This window comes from Anomaloglossus baeobatrachus, chromosome 2 (assembly GCF_048569485.1).
Source record: "Anomaloglossus baeobatrachus isolate aAnoBae1 chromosome 2, aAnoBae1.hap1, whole genome shotgun sequence".
In the NCBI taxonomy this organism is placed as follows: Eukaryota; Metazoa; Chordata; class Amphibia; order Anura; family Aromobatidae; genus Anomaloglossus; species Anomaloglossus baeobatrachus.
Genome location: NC_134354.1, coordinates 588461442 through 588468063, shown reverse-complemented (window position 1 = coordinate 588468063; position 6622 = coordinate 588461442).

The following is a 6622-nucleotide window of genomic DNA, read 5'->3' as shown; positions in this document are numbered from 1 at the left end:
ATACACACATATGTACATACCCACAGACATACAAACACATTATACACTGTATATAACACATGTACTCATATACATTATATACCCACATTATATACTCATATACTCAGATATAAACTATACACTGGGTGCAGAATTATTAGGCAAGTTGTATTTTAGCGGATTGTTTTTATTATTGATCAACAACTATGTTCTGAATCCAACCAAAAGACTCATAAATATCAAAGCTTAATTTTTTTGTCAGTTGGAGTGGGGTTTTTTTTTTTTAGATTTGGCTATCTTAGGAGGATATCTGTTTGTGCAGGTAACTATTACTGTGCAGACTTATTAGGCAACTTAATAAAAAACAAATATATTCCCAACTCACTTGTTTATTTTCACCAGGTAAACCAATATAACTGCACAAAATTTAGAAATAAACATTTCTGACCTGCAAAAACAAACCCCCAAAAAATTAGTGACCAATATAGCCACCTTTCTTTCTGATGACCCTCAACAGCCAGCATCCATAGATTCTGTCAGTTGGTTGATCTGTTTATGATCAACATTGTGTGCAGCATCCACCACAGCCTCCAAGACACTGTTCCGAGAGGTGTACCGTTTTCCCTCCCTGTAGATCTTACATTTTATGAGGGACCACAGGTTCTCTATGGGGTTCAGATCAGGTGAACAAGGGGACCATGTCATTATTTTTTCATATTTTAAACCTTTACTGGCCAGCTACACTGCGGAGTAGTTGGATGCATGTGATGGAGCATTGTCCTGCATGAAAATCATGTTTTTTTTTTAACGATACCAACTTCTTCCTTTACCACTGCTTGAAAAAGTTGTCTTCCAGAAACTGGCAGTATGTCTGGGAGTTGAGCTTCACTCCATCCTCAACTCGAAAAGGTCACACAAGTTCATCTTTGATGAAACCAGCCTCTACCAGTACCCCACCTCCACCTTGCAGGCGTCTGAGTCGGAGCTCTCTGCCCTTTACTGATCCAGCCTCTGGCCCATCCATCTGGCCCATCAAGAGACACTCTCATTTCATCAGTCCATAAAACCTTTGAAAAATCATTCTTAAGATATTTCTTAGCCCAGTCTTTATGTTTTATCTTATGTTTCTTGTTCAAAGGTGGTTGTTTTTCAGCCTTCCTTACCTTGGCCATGTCCCCGAGTATGGCACACCTTGTGCTTTGTGATACTCCAGTAACGTTGCAGCTCTGAAATATGGCAAAACTGTTGGCAAATGGCATCTTGGCAGCTTCACGCTTGATTTTCCTCAATTCGTGGGCAGTGATTTTGCGCCTTTTTTGCCCAACACGATTCTTGCGACCCTTTTGGCTATTTGCCATCAAACGCTTGATTGTTCGGTGATCACGCTTCAAAAGTTTGGCAATTTCAAGACTGCTGCATCCCTCTGCAAGACATCTCACAATTTTGGACTTTTCAGAGCCCGTCAAATCTCTCTTCTGACCCATTTTGCCAAAGGAAAAGAAGTTGCCTAATAAGTATGCACCCCTTATATAGGGTGTTGATGTCATTACACCACACCCCTCCTCATTACAGAGATGCACATCCCCTGATTTACTTAATTGGTAGTTGGCTCTCAAGCCTATACAGCTTGGAGTAGGACAACATGTATAAAAAGTATCATGTGATCAAAATACTCATTTGCCTAATAATTCTGCACCCAGTGTATGTGTATAGACTACAAAAGGATTATCGCAAAAATGGCAATAATGACCAATATCGTGCCAAAATAATGCTAACAAAATAAAATGGACCTGCAGCGTCCATATAATACAAACCAAACAGTGCTCAACACCAAATATCAACATACAGTGCCCAAATAATACCAATATTCAATGCATACATAATGCAAACCTAATAATACCAATGTACAGTCCCCAAATATTACAAACCAAATACTGATGTACAGAAGGTCCATTTATTACCAACAATACAAATACCAACATAGAATGCTTAAATAATATTAATATACAGTCCCCAAATAATACCAATATACAGTGCGCACATATTACAAACCAAATAATACACACAGTGATCAAATAATACCAACCATAAAATACCATTATACAATACCCAAATAATACCGACATACAGTGCCCAAGTAATTCAGAAGTAGCAATACTAAAATCTGTGGGGAAAAAAGGAATGTTCTCCCTCATCTGTTGGTTCAGGGTTCAGCAACGAATACAAAAACAAAAAGCATGACAAAAATATGGAGTCATCACTACAAACATATCCAGTATCAATTCCATACACTCCAGGTGAGGTGGATCCTCGCTCCTGTGCTGCAGCAGGGCCTTCAATATTTGCCTCATCCCAGCACAGCAGACACCAGGACAGACATCAATCCTATACATTATATATACTGTATAATAAATTGCTTGTGTCTTCAGGGGGTAGGCATTCGACCACCTCCTTACAAAAGTGACGCGCCCCACGGGGCCAGGGGTTGTACTCCTCACCCGGCCGGTCGTGGTGGTTTGAGATGTTACAGTGGCCTTGCCCGGCTTTGTGGCCCCGCGGTGTCAATAAAAGACAGGGATGGGATGTTGGGAGTAGTTGTCTTTCGTGACGCCACCTGTGGTATGCGGCTATGAGGGGGAAAGCCGCCGCTGCGGGATGTCTCTCACTTCTGGGGCTGACAGTGTGACGCAGCTCGGGTGTTGCAGCTCTCCACAGGTAGAGCTATGGCCCCAGGGAGGATGATGGGAGCGGTGGTCTATGGCGCTGGAGCGCAGGGTACCGGCAATGAGGGGGACGACACAGGGTCTGCGGTTCAAGTTCTTTACTCATTGTCCTGATTATAGCCCCTGGAATGCCAGTTTTCACCAAGATGGGCTCCAGTCGATCCCAGATAATTCGGAAGCCACTGCCGGTATTGTGTGTGGTGGGCCCTTCCTCCTTGCGTGGTTTCAAAATACGCCCCCGTGGCTTATAGCTACACAGGGTCCCTTCTCTGTGGTTTTTAAGTACCGTCCCGTCTAGCAGGCAGCACGAGTCCTTTCATGGGCTGCCCTATGGTTACAACTCCTGGCTCTATATGCTGCTTTGCCCCGGGCACTGTTGTGGGCCAGAAGACTTGAAATCCTCTGCCCGGCAGAATTATTAAAAGGACTTGAAGTTCCCCCTAATCTAGGACTCTGCATCCTGTTGGCACTGGTCCTGGGGGAACTGACTCTGCATCCCCTCAGCGACCATGTTCTCCTTTGTCCCACCAGGTCCACCGGTAGGGCTGTCCGCTTGTATGGAAATGCGCTCCAAAAGCCTGTGTCTTTCTCAGGCTGCCTCCTACCTCTAACTGACTGTCTTGACTCCTCTCTCTCCCCAGACATCACCCCTCCCCCTCCCAGGTCCCTAGACTAGTGGGTGGGAAGGCCCTTACAATTAGGCGACCATCCATGTGACTTGACCCTAGCCTGGTCCCAGTTGGAAAATGGCAATGGTGTGTATATGTATTCCACTCATTCCGAGTAGTGTGTAACCAACACTGACTTCCTCCGAACCCGGGATGAATACTGCACCTTAAGTCAGGTGCAGTACCCTGTGGCACCTGAAGTTTCAGGGGCACCACAAAAGCACCGCTCCAGTGGTGAAATAAAATCAAATGCTGGAGTGGTGCTTTAAGGCCTTGTGCGCACTGATTTTTTCTTTGCTGCATTTTTGCTGCTTTTTTGGTGCAGTTTGTGGTCCTAAACTGCATAAATGACCTTCCCCAGCAAAGTCTATAAGAAATCCGATAGGCTGTACACATGTTCTTTTTTTGCTTGCAGTTTTGGGTGCAGAAAAAAGAAGCAGCATGTCACTTTTCTGCGTTTTTCCCTGTGTTTTGTCATTGAAAATGTTAAAAAAATGCAGGGGCAAAAATGCAGGCAAAAACGCACCGAAAATATGACAAAAACACATGCGTTTTGTATGCGTTTTTTTGGCCAGAGGGTGTGTTTTTCGCTGGAGAAACAAAACTGCAGTGTGCGCACATAACCTAAAAGTACTATTTTACATAGTTCGGAGCCCATTACCTGAAAGTGTACAACTCCTTAAATTTGTGTGGGGGTTGGCACACAGTTGCCATTATTACTTTTGGAGGAGGCATTAACATTTTCTAAAGTGTTTGGAGCACAACCTGTGATTTCAGCTTAGTACTTTTCTGTTGCTTTCCATGTGCAAGAGCATACATGTGCTGCAGGGCAAAAAAAGTCCCTACTTTCCTGATTCTGCCTGGACAGGCTGGCTTATTAGTCCACTGAGCCTCTCCTGCTGTACTCCCAGCTAGGCTGGCTTATTAGCCCACTGAGCCTCCCCTGCTGTCCTCCCATTTAGGCTGGCGTATTAGCTCACTGAGCCTCCCCTGCTGTGGTCCCAGCTAGGCTGGCTTATTAACAACCTCCACTCCAAAATATTATGTATTGCAAAGTGTGCACAGTACCAAAATTCCAAGCTGTACTATTGAAAAAATGAGATTTTTGGCAAAAAATTGCAATTTTTCGAGCCACCCCGCCAACGTCACGGCAAATCTCCTGGGGCAGTCCTAACACTAAAATATTTTTATTTAAAGTGTGCCATGTGGCCTCACATATGCAAAATTAGGACTGCACAGCACGTACCTTGTGCTTTTCAGTCACCGTCTCCATGACTGATTCATGGTTGTGGGCGGGACAGGCCCGAGCACATGCTGCTTAGAATAAATAGCCAGTGGACGGGGTTGGATGGCAAGTGTGAACAGCCACCAACCGCCAAAAATCAGGACAGATGGAAAAATAAACATGAGGTGCACTGCAAGATGAGAACCAACTGGGACCCTATATAACAAAAAAAAACAGCATAAAAACAACCTCCACTCCAAAATATTATGTATTGCAAAGTGTGCACAGTACCAAAATTCCAAGCTGTACTATTGAAAAAATGAGATTTTTGGCAAAAAATTGCAATTTTTCGAGCCACCCCGCCAACGTCACGGCAAATCTCCTGGGGCAGTCCTAACACTAAAATATTTTTATTTAAAGTGTGCCATGTGGCCTCACATATGCAAAATTAGGACTGCACAGCACGTACCTTGTGCTTTTCAGTCACCGTCTCCATGACTGATTCATGGTTGTGGGCGGGACAGGCCCGAGCACAGGCTGGCTTATTAGCCCACTGAGCCTCCCCTGCTGTACTCCCAGCTAGGCTGGCTTATTAGCCCACTGAGCCTCCCCTGCTGTACTCCCAGTTAGGCTGGCTTATTAATCCACTGAGCCTCCCCTGCTGTACTCCCAGCTGGCTGGCTTATTAGCCCACTGAGCCTCCCCTGCTGTACTCCCATTTAGGCTGGCTTATTAGCCCACTGAGCCTCCCCTGCTGTACTCCCATTTAGGCTGGCTTACTAGCCCACTGAGCCTCCCCTGCTGTCCTCCCAGTTAGGCTGGCGTATTAGTGTGCCGCCCCCGTGCCAGCAGCCGAGCTGCTCGGATCCGGATCCGCGGTGGCTCGTGGGGTCTCCGGACCTGGGGGTCGTACGGCCACTCAAATGAAGAGGGTTATTTACAAGGGAGGTTATAGAGTTCGTGACGCCACCTGTGGTATGTGGTAATTAGGAGTACCACTGCTGCAGTTGAGAGTACCCGGGGATGATGGAATAAGGCAGCCAGGCGTTGTAACCCTCCACGGGTAGGGGGGAATACCTCGGGACTCGGTGATGGGGTCTGGGGAGTGCCGTTGGATGCAAAAAGGGGTCACTTGCGTACTCACTCAGTCCATTAAATTGACACCGACAACTGGATAAACCAAAGTTCTGGATACCGCTGCTACAGAGGGGAGCTAGTTCGAGTCCCGTCCCCAGTGGTGCTGCCTGGTGATCCGTGACCTTCCTCCCGGCACTAAGTTTACTTCTCTGTTGGTCCCGGTACTATGGAACTTGCCGGGTCCCGCTCCCCACTATGGCTAAGGGTTCACGCTTGGGATTTTCTGGACCGTTTTAGTGGAAAGTCCTATCCCCCTCGTTGCACTAGTACCCCGATTTTGGAGCGGGTGGAGAGCGGATCTTGAAGGCTCCGTTCTCGTCGGGTAAATTGTCAGGTTGCCTGAAGCTACTCCCTGACCTAGGGTCCACGTACCCCGTCGTGCCCTGGTCCCAGCCCGGTGATGGTGCAAGGCCGTCGGCTGGACAGTTCCGTGCCCCTTGCCACGATCCCCTGCGACCGGGGGTCCAGCTCCTCTAGGCCCAGACCACCTTCTGCTGCCTAGATGGCTTCCTAGGAGCCCGGTTCCTGACCTCCTCTCTCCTTGACTTCCAACACACTTCTCCCTCACTACTACTGACTCTCCTGCCCTCCCCTTACCAAACACCCAAGTGGGCGGCCCTATTCCACTCAGGCCGTCCACTAGTGTGTCTGGTGGGTGTGGTGCAGAGTGTACCTAGGACTTTAATTAGCTGATGTAGGCAACACCATGTTGTTGGGGACCCATAACCAAGAAGGAGTTGGATATTGCATGGGAGGGCATATTGTATAATACCCTGTGATGACCTGATAGTCCAGGGGCGTCACATTCCCCCTTGGTTAAACGTAGCTCGTCCTCGAGCTACAGGACATCAGAGGTTTATTTATTTTTTTTTTCAAACTGCAAAAATAGA